We start from the raw sequence: 15,245 nt of genomic DNA, 5'->3' as shown, positions 1-15,245 counted from the left end.
GTGTGACTGGAGGGTGCTGACAGTGGGCATCGGCAGAGCAGTTTAGAAGTTGGCTTTAGAGAGTTTGCTGTGCTCTGGAAAGCGTCCCCATGGGTCCCTGTGTTGAAGGTTCAGTCCCCAACCCGGTACTTCTAGGAAGTGGTAGAAAAGTTTGAGGTGGGGTCTGGTGGGAGGTCTTAAGTCCCTCGGTGTTACCTCAAAGGACCCCTCCTATTCCTCTTTCTTCTTTTGGCTTCATACCTTCCATGAGGTGAGTGGTTTCCTCTGCCCGTGCTCCCTCCCACCATGGTCCAAAAGCAATAGGGCGGATCAACCGCGGACTGAAACTGCCAAGCCAAGATAAACCTCTCTTTTCCAAGGCAGGGGTGCTGCTGGGTGCAGGGCCTCGTGTATACTAGCCAGGGCTCCACCCCGAGGTACACCTCCTGCCCTTTTTACTTAATTCTTTTTTTGAACCCAGGGTACTTGACCACTGAGCCACATCCCCAGCCTATTTTTATATTTTATTTAGAGACAGGGTCTCGCCAAGTTGCTTAGGGCCTTGCTAAATTGTTGAGGTGACTTTTTTTTAATGCTAGGCATGGGAGGCAAGTGCTCTACCACTGAGCTACAGCTCCAGCACCTGAGGCTGGCTTTGAACTCATGATCCTCCTGCCTCAACCTCTTGAACTGCTGGGATTACAGGTGTGTGCCACCACACCCAACCTTTTTATTTAGTTCTGAGACTAGGTCTCACTAAGTTGCCCAGGCTTGCAATGCTCCAGCCTTAGCCTCTCAAATATCTGGGGTTACAGGCCTGTGCCATGGCACCCAGCTAAACCTTTCCTCTTAGTTAATTATATCAGGCATTTTGTTACAGTAATGTGAAACTCTTAATATACCACATTTCACTGCATAATACTTGCAACCATGGGGCAGGGTTAGGATGCATGGAATGCTCATGAATATACGTTAAGGCAGTGGCAATAATTATGTGGTGAAATACGTTATTTTTCCTGCTATCAACTGCTTTTTATCTCTCTTACTCTCCATGCATATACGGGGAGTTCCAGAGCTGATGAGAGCTGGCTAAGATATATGCAGATGAGTCCTTGTCTTATTCCTGCCCCTTGTACCCTTGCCTCTTATCTCTTCTCTCTCTACAACCCATGACTCATCCACTCCTAGGCCAGTGGTTCCCAAACCTGGTTGGTCATCAGAATCCCACAGGGGTCTTGGGAAACTAAAATTCTGGGCCCTACTCCAGCTAGAACACAATCTCCAGGGGCGGGGCCCCATGGCCACCTTGCCTTTTCAATATCGATTCTTCTCTTTTTAACTAACAGTGCCTTGGTTTTATTTGACTGTTGATATAAAAGTCCACTGAAGTACAAAAGTAGCTGTAGACAAAGTGGAAAGCAATGAGCATGGCTGTGTTCCGATAAAACTTTTTTTACAAAAACAAGCAATAGGTCAAACTTGTCTTCATCCATTTCATGGTTGCTCTAACAGACTATGGGAGACTGGGTCATCCATAGGGAACAGAGGTCCATTTGTTATAGCTCTGGAGACTCGGGAGTCCCAAACAAGGGCCCTCTTGACGTACCATCCTGTGGCGGAAGGCAGGGGGCCACAGGGTGGGCACGCGCATAAGCAAGAAGAGTGCTGCACCCCTTCTATAACTTAGGTCTGGAGTGTCCCCCCAAAACCCATGTGTTAAAGGCTTGGTCTGGGTTGGCACTTTAGGGAGACAGTAGAAACTTTAAGAGGTGAGGCATTCGGGTCATTGGGGGTGTGCCCTTGAAGGCGAGATCGGAGACCGGGTCTCTTCCTGTCTCTTTCACAACCCAGCATGAGGCAAACGGCTTTTCTCCAATTCACACTCCACCATGATGTGCTGCCTCACCACAGGCCCAGAAGCAGTGAGTCTGACCAATCACAGAAACCTCCAAGTCCGTGAGCCAAAACAGACCTGCTCTCTTCCTACGTGGATTGCTCAGCCACTCCCTCAATGACAGCATCAATCCATTCGTGAGGACAGAGACCTCCAGTAACTTGTCTGGCCTCACACAGCACATTGCTGAAGAGTTGGAGCCAGAGTAAAGTAAAGGGTTCTTCCTTTCGGTTGAAAGCTTTTCTTACATCTGACAATGCCTTACAGTTAAAATATAAAAGCAAGCCTGCTCCTGAAATTAGAGCTTTCAGTACATAATCAGCACAGCGAATGAATGCCAGAAGCAATTCATGACTCACTGGAGATGAAACAATGCATGCTGTGGTTTTTCAGGACAGAGAGGAAGATCACCTCAGGTATGGGGGTACTGGAACAGTGTATATTTCCCATTGTACTTCAAAGAATCGGCCATGCCAGTCATGGGGAAGAGGCTGAAGCACTTAGGGTTCTGTTATTTTAATAAGTCCTATAACACTCTGCAGTGGAAATTCCACTAGAATATTCAGAACTCAGACCCTGAAGGGTCTAGCACCAGTGCATGAGACTCTTCCCTAAATAATCTTCATAGTCAACGTTAATTGAGCATTTTCTAGAAGGTTGGAAGTAATTGAAAGAGCAAGAGGGCCAAAGCCCTTCAAAACTGCCCTGTCATTAGAAGCCTGATGAATGGTAGCTCTGAAAGAATGGCCAGGAGTTCCTGGAGATGGTAATCATGGGTTGTTAAACGTCTTTAGGTCGAGGATCTTCTACAAGGATCTAATCATAGCTAAGTAGACTCTTTCCCAGAAAAATGCACCATTTCTTAGAAAAATGTATATAGTAGTTTCCATATCATTCATGGGGTTCATGGAAATCATCCTTGTTAAGCCAGTGTGTGTGTGTGTGCACGCGTGTGTGCATGTATGCATGCGATAGACGGAAAGCAAAGGCCAGGGACACCTTCTTAACCAAGGAAATAATGAAACGCTCAGTGAACGGTGGGACCCATCGAACAGAACCAGTTTGAAGGGGGATTTAGTCGGCCTTTTTGCATCTGTGACTGAAAGACCTGACAAGAACAACTTGGAGAAGGAAAAGTTGTTTGGCTCACAGTTTCAGAAGTCTCGGTCTGTAGATGGCCAATTCTCTTGCCCCGGGCCCATTCCGGCAGAAAGGTGTGGAGGAGGAAAGCAGCTCAGGACATGGCAATCAGAAAGTAGAGAACAAAGCTCTGCTCATTGAGGACAAAATGCGAGCCCTAAGGACACGCCCAGTGATCGGCTCCTCCAGCCACACCCCACTCACCCACAATGACCACCCTGCTAATGCTTATCAGTGGCTAATCCACTGATTTATGTCACAACGCTCGTGTTCGACCTCAGAACATTCTTCTAGTATCTATCTCACACAAAAGCTTTTGGGGGATACCTCATATCTAAACCATACCAAAGGGGTTCCCCTGTTCAAATTAAACATCAAAAATAAATAACGAGGTTGTCATCATTTCCAGCTTCCTCTACCCTGCTGGCTGCCGGGTGCAAGCTGTGAGGGGTTTGTTTGCAGCCAGACTCCTGGGAACCATGGCATCCCTTTCCCTGGCCCCTATCAACCTCTTCAAGGCCTGAGCTGATGAAGAGAGAACAGAGACACTTATTGGTGCCATCGCCATTGGAGATTTGGTAAAAAGCACATTGGGACCCGAGGACAAGGACAAAATTCTTTTAATAAGCAGACAAGATACCTCTCTTATGGTAACCAATGATGGTGCCACTATTCTAAAAAATATTGGTGTCGACAACTCAGCAGCTCAGGTTTTAGTTGCTCTGTCAAGGGTTCGAGATGATGAAGTTGGCGAGGGCACTGTTTTCGTGGTAAATTACTGAAGACCCTCATCACAGGTAGGAGAGAAGCCACAAAGACTGTGAAAGAGGCGCTGTTGAGTTCTACCATTGATCACGGTTCTGACCAAGTTCCGCCAAGATCTAATGAATACTGTGGGAATGACGTTATCCTCAAAACTTCTTACTCATCACAAAGATCACTTTCCAAAATTAGCTGTAGAAGTTCTTCTCGGGCTGAAAGGTTCTGGTAATTTGGAGGCGATTCATGTCATTAAGAAGCTAGGAGGGAGTCTGGCAGATTCTTATTTAGATGAAGGCTTCCTATTGGATAAAAAAAAAAATGGAGTAAATCAACCGAAACAAATTGAAAATGCAAAAATTCTTATTGCAAGTACTGGAATGAATACAGATAAAATAAAGATATTTGGTTCCTGGGTCAGAATTGATTCAACAGCAAAGGTTGCAGAAATTGAACTTGCAGAAAAGGAAAAAAAGGAGGAGAAAGCTGAACGTGTTCTTAAGCATGGAATAAACTGCTTTATTAACAGGCAATGAATTCCTACTTCTCCTGAACAGCTCTTTGGTGCTACCAGTGTCATGGCTACTGAGCATGCAGGTTTGCAGGAGTGAAGTGTCTGGCCCTTGTTACAGGTGGAGAAATTGCTTCTACCTTTGATCACCTAGAACTGGGGAAGCTTGGGAGTTGCAAATTTATTGGAGAAGACAAGCGCCTTTGCTCTCCTGGGTTGCCCTTGGTGAGCCCTGTACCCTGGTTTTTATGTGGCACCGCTCAACAAATTTCAGATGAAGCAGAAGGATCTTTGCATGATGCTCTTTGTGTTCTTGCCCAAACTGTGAAGGATTCTAGAACAGCTCGTGGAGGCGGCTGTTCTGAAATGCTGATGGCCCAGGCTTGGCACAGCTTGCCCACAGAACACCAGGCAAAGGCGCTTTGCAATGGAGTCTTCTGCTAACGCACTGAGTGTTGCCAGCCATCCTAGCTGACGTTGCAGGCTGTGACGGTGCAGATCTGGTGGCACAGCTCCGAGCTGCTCACAGTGAAGGCAATGTAACTGTTGAACTGGACATGAAGGAAGGTGCCATGGGAGATATGGCAATGTTGGCCATCACAGAAAGCTTCCAAGTGAAGCGACAAGTTCTTTTGAGTCCAGCGGAAGCAGCAGAGGTGATTCTACATGTGGACAACATCATCCAAGCAGGACCAAGGATCACGTCCCTGATCACCATCCCTGTTAAGCATTCCCACATGCTGTTGATCTCTGGACCAGTTCATAGCAAAATTCTATTCAAAAGCCTTCAACCTTTTGAAGATACTGTGGATTCGATGGCTGTCTGTGCCCATTATATCCGTAAGTTCCGACATTAGCTGACCTTCTGTTTTAACATGGGTCTAATTTATTTGCTATTTCATTTTCCATATAATTCAGTTGATTTACAAGTTCATTTCTCATAGCGTGCATTAAAATTTTGAACAATTTAAAAAAGTAATAAATAAATAAATAACAACACTAAACCAGCCTAAAATCCTAGCTACTTGGGAGGATGAGGCAGGAGGATTTCAAGTTCAAGGCCAGCTTTGGCAACTTAGTAAAACCTTTATCAAAATTGGAGGAAAAACAATATGTATCCCATTTGTTTACGATAAAAATAAATTTTAAAAATCGGAGGGAAAAAAAAAAAAAAAAAGAAGAAGGGCTGGGGATATTGCCCAGGGGTAGAAAACCTCTGGTTTCAATCCTCAGTGCTACAAAAAAGTAAATAAATAAGTCATTTCATAAATAGATTACAACCCACAGAATGAGTCCACACTGATACAGCTGAATTTATCCATTCATGAGAAAGGAGGAAAAGTTCTTCTGTACAGGAGAATGCCAACCAAGGAAATCGAGAATCAGCATTTGGCAACCCCTGGAGGTGACACAGACAGGAATGAATAGTTGGCATAAGTTCGATAAAGAACAGGGTACTGGCATAATGCTAGCACACCACTCTCCACCACCAACACTAACCAGTTACAAAGGGCGGATTTAAAGTAGAGAGACCTGGCAGTCCAACGACAGGACTGGGTGACCAAGCTGAACATCACCAATGGTGGGACGAGTCCCATCCCTAGTGTGAGGCGCTGAGAGGAGCCCAGCACAGCCTCTGTCATGTTCCTGCCAAGAACGCATGACCTGCCAGGCAATCCCAGCAGCTTGGGAGGCTGAAGCAGGAGGATTGCAAGTTCAAAACCAACCTCTGCAACTTAGCAAGGCCCTAAGCAACTCAGTGACACCCTGTCTCTAAATATTTTTAAAAGGGCTAGGGTTGTGGCTCAGTGGTTCAGCATCCCTGGGTTCAATTCAAGGACTAGAGTTTAGCCGGGTGTGCACGCCTGTAATCTCAACGACTCCAGAGGCTGAGGCAGGAGGATTGCAAGTTCAAGGTCAGCCTTGGCAAATTAGTGAGGCCCTAAGCAACTTAGTGAGACCCTGTCTCTAAATAAAATATTAAAAAAGGACTGGGGGTGTGGCTCACTGATTAAGTGCCCCTGGGTTCAATCCCAATCCTTAAAAAAAAAAGAACTAGAGTTCATTTTCTCTCTCTTCAACTCTAGGCAACCTTGTGACTTGCTTTGACCAAAAGAGTTCAGATATCATATGCTTCCTGAACCTTGGCTTCCCAAGGCCTTGCAGCCTTCCTTCTTACCCTCTTGCTACTTTGAAATCATCATGGAAAGAAGCCCAGTCCTCCTTGAAGTCAAACCACCACATAGAGAGAGAGGCCCAATCCTCAGACAGGCAAGTGGGGCCACATGACAAGTGACCATCCAGCCACGCCAGCCTCATTGTCTATAACCACAGATATGAACTTCAGGGAGACCAGTGATGTGCCTCTGGTCAGCACACAGAATTGAAAGGAATAATAAATTGTTGGTGTAAGGCTTTTTTTGTTTGTTTCTTTGGTGTGTGTTTGCTTGCTTGTTTTTGTGGTACTGGGGTTTGAACCCAGCAGCGCGTTACTACTGAGCTACATCCCCAGCCCTTTTTATTATATTTTTTAAAAATTTGAGACAGGGTCTTGCTAAGTTGCCCAGACTGGTCTTGAACTTGGAATTCTCCTGCCTCAGCCTTCCAAGTAGCTGGGATTACAGACCATATGCCACCACACCCAGCTTGTTGTGAATGTTGGCCTGGCTTGTTATACAGCAATAGGTTCCCTAGTATGTCATTGTAAGTAAGATCTTAACATCGACTGACTTCATGTCGAATAGAATTTCTCCTTAGACCAGATAGTTGTCGTTCTCTGCAAAGCTGGCCCCTTCTTTCCGTTAGAGAATCTATTTGCACATGGATTACTAGTGATGACAGCACTTCACGGTTGGTAGAGATCTTTTATTTATGTAACCTCATGGCACCTTTACCACACCCCTGTGGGATGGAATGGCCATTACAGTACTTCATTTGAAAAAACAGAGGAAAATAGTCGACTGCCGTGCCACCGTGAATGCGCCCGATCTCATCTGAAAAATGAGGAAATGGTTTGAGAAAGGTCACAGGGAACAGCCCAGACATGCCAAAGTCAAGACTGAAACTCAGTCCTTCCTACTTTGTCTTGGTGAACCTCAAGTCCTGGGCTTTCTGAAGAGAATACTGTGTTCTCCTTTCAGGTGTCAAATCAGAATCCTATCGGGAAGTGTTCTGAATCTACCTTGGTGCTGTGAAGAAGATCCCCTAATCAGCCAGGACCACAAGAACACTTTATTCTGCTTGCCCATTTTTTTTCTTAACATGCTTAATGCAATTTGAATATGACAGCGTGGGTCTCAAACAAGAAGAGCTTATGAGGGACCTACTGTCTTAAATAGACTGTTGTCACTCCCAGTTACCTCGCCATCTGCCTCGGCCCAGGGCTGAGCCTCACAGAGGGACAGGAGAAAAGATGTTGGTTTAAAACAAGGGTGAAAAGTAATTGGCTTATAAGAACTTTGCTTTATTTTTCTTCTTAGCCATTATCACCATCCAAAACATTGTGTATTTGTGTTTTTTATTGACTCTCTTCCTCTTACTAGATTTAAGCTTCATGTAGGGAATCAGTAACTATTCCTGATGGATGGGCGGGTGGAGGCATGGACGGATGGGTGAAAACCAGCTGAGTGACAGAGGACGGACACAGCATGGGTCTGCAAGCAGATGGCCTTCTATCACTTACCTGTGTAAAGTCACTTGGAATCGCTCAGCCTGTTTTCTCATCTTTAAAATGGAAGTGGTATGTAGCATACACAATACCCTGTGGCATCGTTGTGCACCCAGCTGCTAGCCTGCCTAGCATGCATCCTCAGGAAATGTTAGCTCCTAGGAGAATCTCAGTCTTTAAAGATTTTTTTTTAATACAGATAAAAAAATTATTTCTTATAGTTTTAGAGGCTAGAAAGTACTAAAGCACGGTCCTAGCATCTGGTAAGGGTCTTCTTACTCAGCATGACATGGTAGGGGATGAGGATATAGCTCAGTTGGGGCTGGGGATGTAGCTCAGTGGATAGAGTGCTTTCCTCGCAGGCACAAGGCCCTGGGTTCAATCCCCAGCATCACAAAAGAAAAAAAAGAAAAACATGGTAGAAGACATCAAATGGCCAGAGAAAGCAAGCCACCTTGTTGAAGTCTTTCTTGTTTTTCACATGAAGGTACTAATGCCATCACTGGGTTTTAAAGATCTTGTAAGAGAGAACAGTTACGCCCTGCACAATTTAATCCTCGTTTCTTTAAAACCCTTGGGGTTGGGTCAGGTCACTTCTGAAGGCCCTTTCTAGTCCTATGACTCAGAGTTAGAATTCCTCAGACTGCCTTCCTCTTCAAGCAAAAGAGAAACGTCTTCAGGAGCGGTTCCCTCCAGGCCTGCTCTGTAGGTAAAAACCAGTTTGGAGAGTTTTGTCATCTGGATGAATATCCTTCTGCAGCTTCTGTGGTTTTCATTTTGGCGGCAGTTAATGTCAATGAGGAGCTCATCACAGAAAGGACTCTGACAGAGCCTCACAAGAGAACCCAGCTAAACAGCTGTGAGAGGATTAAAAACCAATCTTGCCACTCAGAGTCTGCAGGTAAGACAGGCGTAAACCTCAGTGATGATCCTCAAACGGCTGAAAACAGTTTTACAATTTCAATAAAGAAAATCTAAAGTGACTTCAGGCCCTTGCCCTCTCCCGCCCGCCCGCCTGCCTGCCGGGAGATGACAGGGAGGGTGCGGGGGATGGGTTGAGGGCTCGCCCAGCGGGAGGACCTGCCTTGACGGCCACCACCCTGCAGAGCTTTCTGCTGGGCCACACTTCTAAGCAACTCTCATTCCCAGGGTGACAAACGGGTCTGCTATCCATTTTTGGAGATGACAGTCATAACTTTAGGGGCGTTGAAGAAAACCTTTGCCTAAGGAGAAGCAGTTCAGAGAGCCTTTGACATGCACCATCTGTGCGACACCTTTGTTAACTTGGTCACACTGGTCTGCGACACCTTTGTTAACTTGGTCACACTGGTCTGCGACACCTTTGTTAACTTGGTCACACTGGTCTGCGACACCTTTGTTAACTTGGTCACACTGGTCTGCGACACCTTTGTTAACTTCGTCACACTGGTCTGCGACACCTTTGTTAACTTCGTCACACTGGTCTGCGACACCTTTGTTAACTTGGTCACACTGGTCTGCGACACCTTTGTTAACTTGGTCACACTGGTCTGCGACACCTTTGTTAACTTCGTCACACTGGTCTGCGACACCTTTGTTAACTTGGTCACACTGGTCTGCGACACCTTTGTTAACTTGGTCACACTGGTATGTCCAACACATGCTGTCCCGGGACTTGGCTCTCCAGTTCAATCTAAGGTTTTGTCACAGTCAGTTTGGGCTGCTGTTACAAAGTGACCGAGAGCAGGTGGCTTCAAGAACGATCATCTATTTTTCCTAGTTCTGGAGACAGAAGTCTGAGATCAGGTGTTAGCAGAGCCGGGCTCTGGTGAGGGTCCTCTTTGGGTTGCACACCGCCATCTTCTTGGTGCACCTCAAGCAGCAGAAAGAGGGTGAGAGAACTCTCTCTAATTTCTATAATAAGGACACCAATCCCAGCCACGTGGGCTCCACCCTCATGACCTGATCCCCTCTGGAAGGCCCCACCTCCTGATGCCATCACCCTTGAGCTTCGGATTTCTATGAAGGCTGGGGAGGTGCACTGCAGGTGGACAGTGTCAGGTGGAGTCAGGTGGGCGGAAATTAAATTCAAGTGCCCACACTGATATCGCCCCTGGGCCCAACTGCTTGGTGAAAGGCACAGACACCACCTCTCCAGATCTGGTGACCGAGGGCATCTCAGTTCTATTCTCTTTCAAACCCTGTTCTTTCCTGGGTTTTTTATTCTTCCTCCCCATCCCCAGAAATTCCACAAGCGGGAGAAAAGAAGGCACTCTTCTCCTCTTTCTCTCCAGCAATTCATCTACGGCATTTACTCTGGACTGTGTTCCTTTTTAATTTTTTTTCCCCAAATGATAAAAGGTTCAGTCAGTTTTTTCATCGCTGTGACCAAAACACCTGTCAAGAACAACTTAAAGGAGGAAAAGTTTATTTGGCACTCACAGTTTTACAGCTCTCAGCCCACAGACAGCTGACTCCATTGCTCTGGGCCCCAGGTGAGGCAGCACATCATGGGGCAAGGGCCCCGTCCGCGCATGGCAGGAAGCAGAGAGAGGAGGAGAGTGGGGAAGGGGCCACAGGAAGAGCAACCCTTCCAGGGCACACCCCCAGTGACCCATCTCCTCCAGCCATGCCCCGCCTGCCTTCAGTTACTACCAAGCCCATTCAAACTAGGAAGGATTGACTAAGTTATAGCTCTCATGATCCAATCATGTCACCTCATAGTCCTGCATGAACACAGGAGCTTTTGGGGGACACCTCATATCCAAACCATAACAACAAGGGTATTTTGGTTTTTATCCCAGGAGTCACAGACAAAATACTAAATAATAAGTTATTGAGCACCTATTATTTGTTGCTTGACTCTTGGGTAACCTGTGTTGCATATATTATTAATTCACATAATAAATACTATAGAACTTTCCAGAGTTGAGTCATGAAGCTTTAACCTACGAAATAAATATGAATATCATTTTTAAAGTTTCATGTCATCAAAAGTTTGAGTAAAATTTTCAAGTCATTAAAAACTGAACCCAATGGTTCTGAAACCATTGGCATCAAAGGAACAATTCTAAACGCACGTGCTCATACTTTTCATACAGCCCTCTTCTTGTTTTTGTTACCATTGCCTATAAATAGCAGAGCCGACTCCATCTTTAAGGACTTCAGTGTCTTAGTAGGCGGAACCCCTGCCCTCCCAGGTCTTTAACCTCTCCAATTTCTGGGACCATAGCTTGACCTCAGACTCCTTCATGACTGGTCATCACAGTCCTCTGAATTTACCAGAACTGTCTGACTCTGAAGACCTGAGGCTCAGAACCATCTTTGAGGTTCCATCTTTTCTTCCCCAGGGTTCGATTACACCATTCCAACTCTCTTCACCATGAAGCTCCTTGAAAGCACAGTCTTCAAGTTTATCTCTACTTCTCACTTTCCACTTATTCTTTGGTCTGCTGCACCTTTTTGCAAAGGTCCCTAGTGATCTTGAAATGGCCTAACCCAGTGGGTTTTCCTCACATGTAAACCACTTGATACTCTGATTCACATGCTGCTGGAAACCACTCACTCCTTCATATAAATTTATATCCTTGTTTAATTGCCATGATCTCATACCAGCCTGGTTCTCCTTCCAACTTCTCTGGCTCCTGCTTCTCAGTCTTCTTCAAAGACCTTTCTTCAGTCACGCCTTCAGCGTAAGCCTGCCTCGACTTTCTTCTCTTGGAAATCTTGGTTACTGTGACTATACCTATATGCGTATGGCCTCCCTCCTCGCCATGACAGTAGCTTTTCCAATTGCTTATGGGCAAGAGTAAGTAGCCTATCGGCATTATAAGTTAGGCATCTTCAAAACAAGATGATTACCTTTTAAACATGCTTATCTTTCTGATTTTAATTGATGGGAATTCCCTGGAGTTGTCTTTGACTTCTCTCCCTCCCCCATCCCCCGGTCCATCCCCCGAGTTGCCAAGACCTGGCAGTTCTACCCCATTGTCTCCCAATCCCTCCCTTCCTTTCCATTTCCACTACCATTGCCTTAGCTTAGCCCTCACACCACTTCCTCTCTCAAAATACTGAAACACCCCATTGGTCTTTGCTTCCAGCCACCAAGCAAATCTCTCTCTCTCTCTCTCTCTTTCCATATATATTTCTCCTTTGGTTAAAAAATGGAAGACATACTCTGGAGTCTGAGGAAGGAGGATTGCAAGTTTGAGGCCAGCCTCAGCAACTTAGCAAGACCCTATCTCAAAATGAAAAATAAAAAGGACTGGGGATGTAGCTCAATGGTAGAGCACTCCTGGGTTCAATCTCCAGTACCAAAGGGGGAAAAAAAGTCCAAGGTCTTTAGCCAAGCTCTCAGTGTCTCCTAGAACCTGTCTTAGCATGGTCTCCTCATTCCTAGCCTCTGTTGTTCAGTCTGTTCTCCAGACATGCTCCCTGCCTTTTCGACAGCCCTGGCCCCCTTGTGCCCTCTGCCTGCATTGCCATTCCATTTTCCGCTGCCAAATGCTTCTTCCGCAAACGTCTTCTTCCTGTTCTCTGCTCGCTTGAAGCTGGAACAACCCAATCTTTTCTCCGTGTCCTGTTCCTCATCGTGTCACAGAGCACGGGCCTGCCCTGCAGCAGACCCGCTGCAACAGGGAACAGGCATGGTTCCATTAGGAGAGACGGTAGAAAGGGAGGCGTGGGTCCTCGGAGAGGAGACTGATGGCACCCCTCCTGCCCTCCTGTTTTATAGGGTGTCCCAGGAAAGCGTCCAAAGTCCTCCCAGGTCCACCTCTTGACTTACGACTGACAACAGGATTTCAAGTCCCCACTGCACGTGGACTTACCCCACGGAGGGGAGATTTTACCTGGGTCACTTTGGCCCACGCTGACGGTTCTACCTGGAACTTGTTCCTACACATTCTATGGTAAGGAGGCTTTGCTTCTACCCATCCTCTCTCCCTGCATCCTGGAATCTGGTCTGCCTCAAGGTCACAAAAGTCCCAGCTTTGGGATAACCTGTGTTCCTATCAGCAGGGAGGCGTCTTATTTTGGGCCTGCATTTCTCCTGCAGATATCAGGTTGTTTACTGAGGAATGTAGCCTATCCTATTGATTAAATCCAGGCAGGGGTGCAAGTAAATTGCTTTGTAAAAGAAAGCATGTGGGGCTCAGCACAGGTCCCATTTGTAGAATTATCCCCTTAACCTCATGTTCCCACTGTTAGGGGACAGTTAGACGCAAATGGCGGGAACACAAGGTGAAGAGAATAATTCTATAAAATGGGCCCACTGCTTTCTTTCCCAAGAAGCAATTTACCTGCAGCCCTACCTGGCCTAAGTGAACGGGCTGTGTCACAGTCCTCAGCAAACTACCTGTTATCTGCAGGAGAAATGCAGGCACAAAATAATGTCGATAGGAAGAACCCATTTACCCTGAAGGGGGTGACTTTATGATCTTTTTCACAGACCAGATCCTGAAACTCTGGGAGGTAAGGATAGTTCCTCCAAACCATAAAATCTATAAGAATTTATGGTAAAGAATCCAATTAGAACTGGTCAGCATGGACCAAGGTGACCTAGAGTTGTCATGGCAGTGAGGACTTGAAAGTCTGATGTCACCCTGCTGTCAGTCAAAAGTCAAAAGGAGGATCTGGTTGGGACTCTCTGGAAACTTCTCTGGGATCCCTAATAAAACTGGAGTGCAGGAGAGGCACATTGTCCCTCTCCTTTCTGAAAGGACCCACTTTCTCCCTTGAGAGTGTCCCCCTTCCCTTTTCCTATCCCTTCGGTATACTCATTGCTGTTCCTGAGTGGTAGGTCTGAAATCTTTCTTGTAATACAAAGCTGCTCCCCGCCCTTTCCGTTGCATCACAACCTAGCTTGTCAGTCTGAAAGCTGCTCCCTCGCCCTTTCCACTGCAGCCATTTCTCCGCCTCCCAACCACTTGTCAGTCTGTGAACATCCTAGCTAGCTATTGGTTCATCAGTCAGCTTGCAAGTGTCCTTCTCCGTTATTGGTCCCCTGTTAGCCCTGCGGAATTACAGCTTCGCTGCCATCTTCTCTCTTGCTTTTCTCTCCCCTACTCAATTGCTTTCTCTCTCCTCCTTGCTTTTCCACTCTCTCTAGTTCTCTTTTCCTCTCATCTTCTCTCTCACCCTGCAGGGAGACACTCTGTTTGCTTAATAAACTCCCTTATGTGATTTCCCGTGTCCAGCGTGGTTTTCTTACTTTTCTGACTTGATTGCAAGAATTGGGGTTTGAAGGGGGAGTCTTTGCCTTGTCTCAGTTTCCAGGAAGACCCCAGTTCTGAGACACCACCACTCATGTCTGTCTGTTAACTATCGATAGGGTTTTTCAGTTAGGACATCACTTATTGAAGGATATAGAAAATGACAACCCACAAGACAGTGTGACCGGGGAGGAGATGGGGAGGAAGAAGACCAAACCTTGATCCTTCCTCAGTGAATCCTTTCCCAGTGACGAGACAATCCTGGGAAGGAGGCAAACATCAATCTAAAATGGCAGTCCCTGGGAAGAGGGCAAACATTGATCCAGTGACAATGGAACCACACACATTAATCCCGCCCCAGTGACAATACGATGACCCTGGGAGGAAAAAGATAAGCGCTGGACACTGAGCTCTGGACCCTCCATTCTTTCCCAATAAAAACAAGTTTCAAATGTTTACAACCTTTTTCCTGAATGCTCAAACTGACACGTTCTGTTAAAGTTTCCAATGATTAAGTCACCTCGCAGTGTCACCTATAAAAACACAAACCCCTCCTGGAACCAGTGGCCATTTTCTACCCAGGAAGTGAGCCCCTCCAATGCCTGACTGACTGACTCCACAGCTGACTAACCGGCATCGCCCATCTGTGAGGTCTGCCCGTCTCCGTCGTTTGTGCTTATACTTCTACCTCTTTTTTTCTTCAATTTAAGATCCTACTTTCCCACCAGTAGGCAAGATTCTTCAAGTTCTAATCAACAAAAAATTATAAAGCTTTTAAAAAAATGATGTGTGATAACAGCAACCAGGACTCAAAAAAAAAAAAAAAAAAGGAGTAGCCTTTAGCACCAGGTTGTCACATTCTAGTGGGAAAAGAGAAATACAGGAACTGAAAGCCACTGTTCTCAGCGGCAGGAAGCAGGCATGCCTTATTAGAGGACTTTGCACAAACTGGATGCATGGTGTTTTAGAGCTAGAAGAGGCTAAAAGATCATGCAGTCCAATCTCCATGTGTCCTGGCATAGGGAACTGAGACCACAGTAGTCAGGGACTTGCCCAAGTCACCAAGTCAGTGAGATCCAGCCCCAGGGCCAGGGCACACCCTGC

At 46.2% G+C, this 15,245-nt stretch overlaps 1 pseudogene; it reads left to right on the top strand.

The window, feature by feature from the left end:
- Window positions 1-3,492: 3,492 nt before the first annotated feature.
- On the top strand, window positions 3,493-5,010 carry LOC124983396 (T-complex protein 1 subunit beta-like; annotated as a pseudogene).
- Window positions 5,011-15,245: the final 10,235 nt, after the last annotated feature.

Source organism: Sciurus carolinensis, chromosome 4 (assembly GCF_902686445.1).
Source record: "Sciurus carolinensis chromosome 4, mSciCar1.2, whole genome shotgun sequence".
NCBI lineage: Eukaryota > Metazoa > Chordata > Mammalia > Rodentia > Sciuridae > Sciurus > Sciurus carolinensis.
The sequence above is the reverse complement of the archived record's forward strand: the minus strand, read 5'-3'. Positions and strand labels throughout refer to the sequence as shown.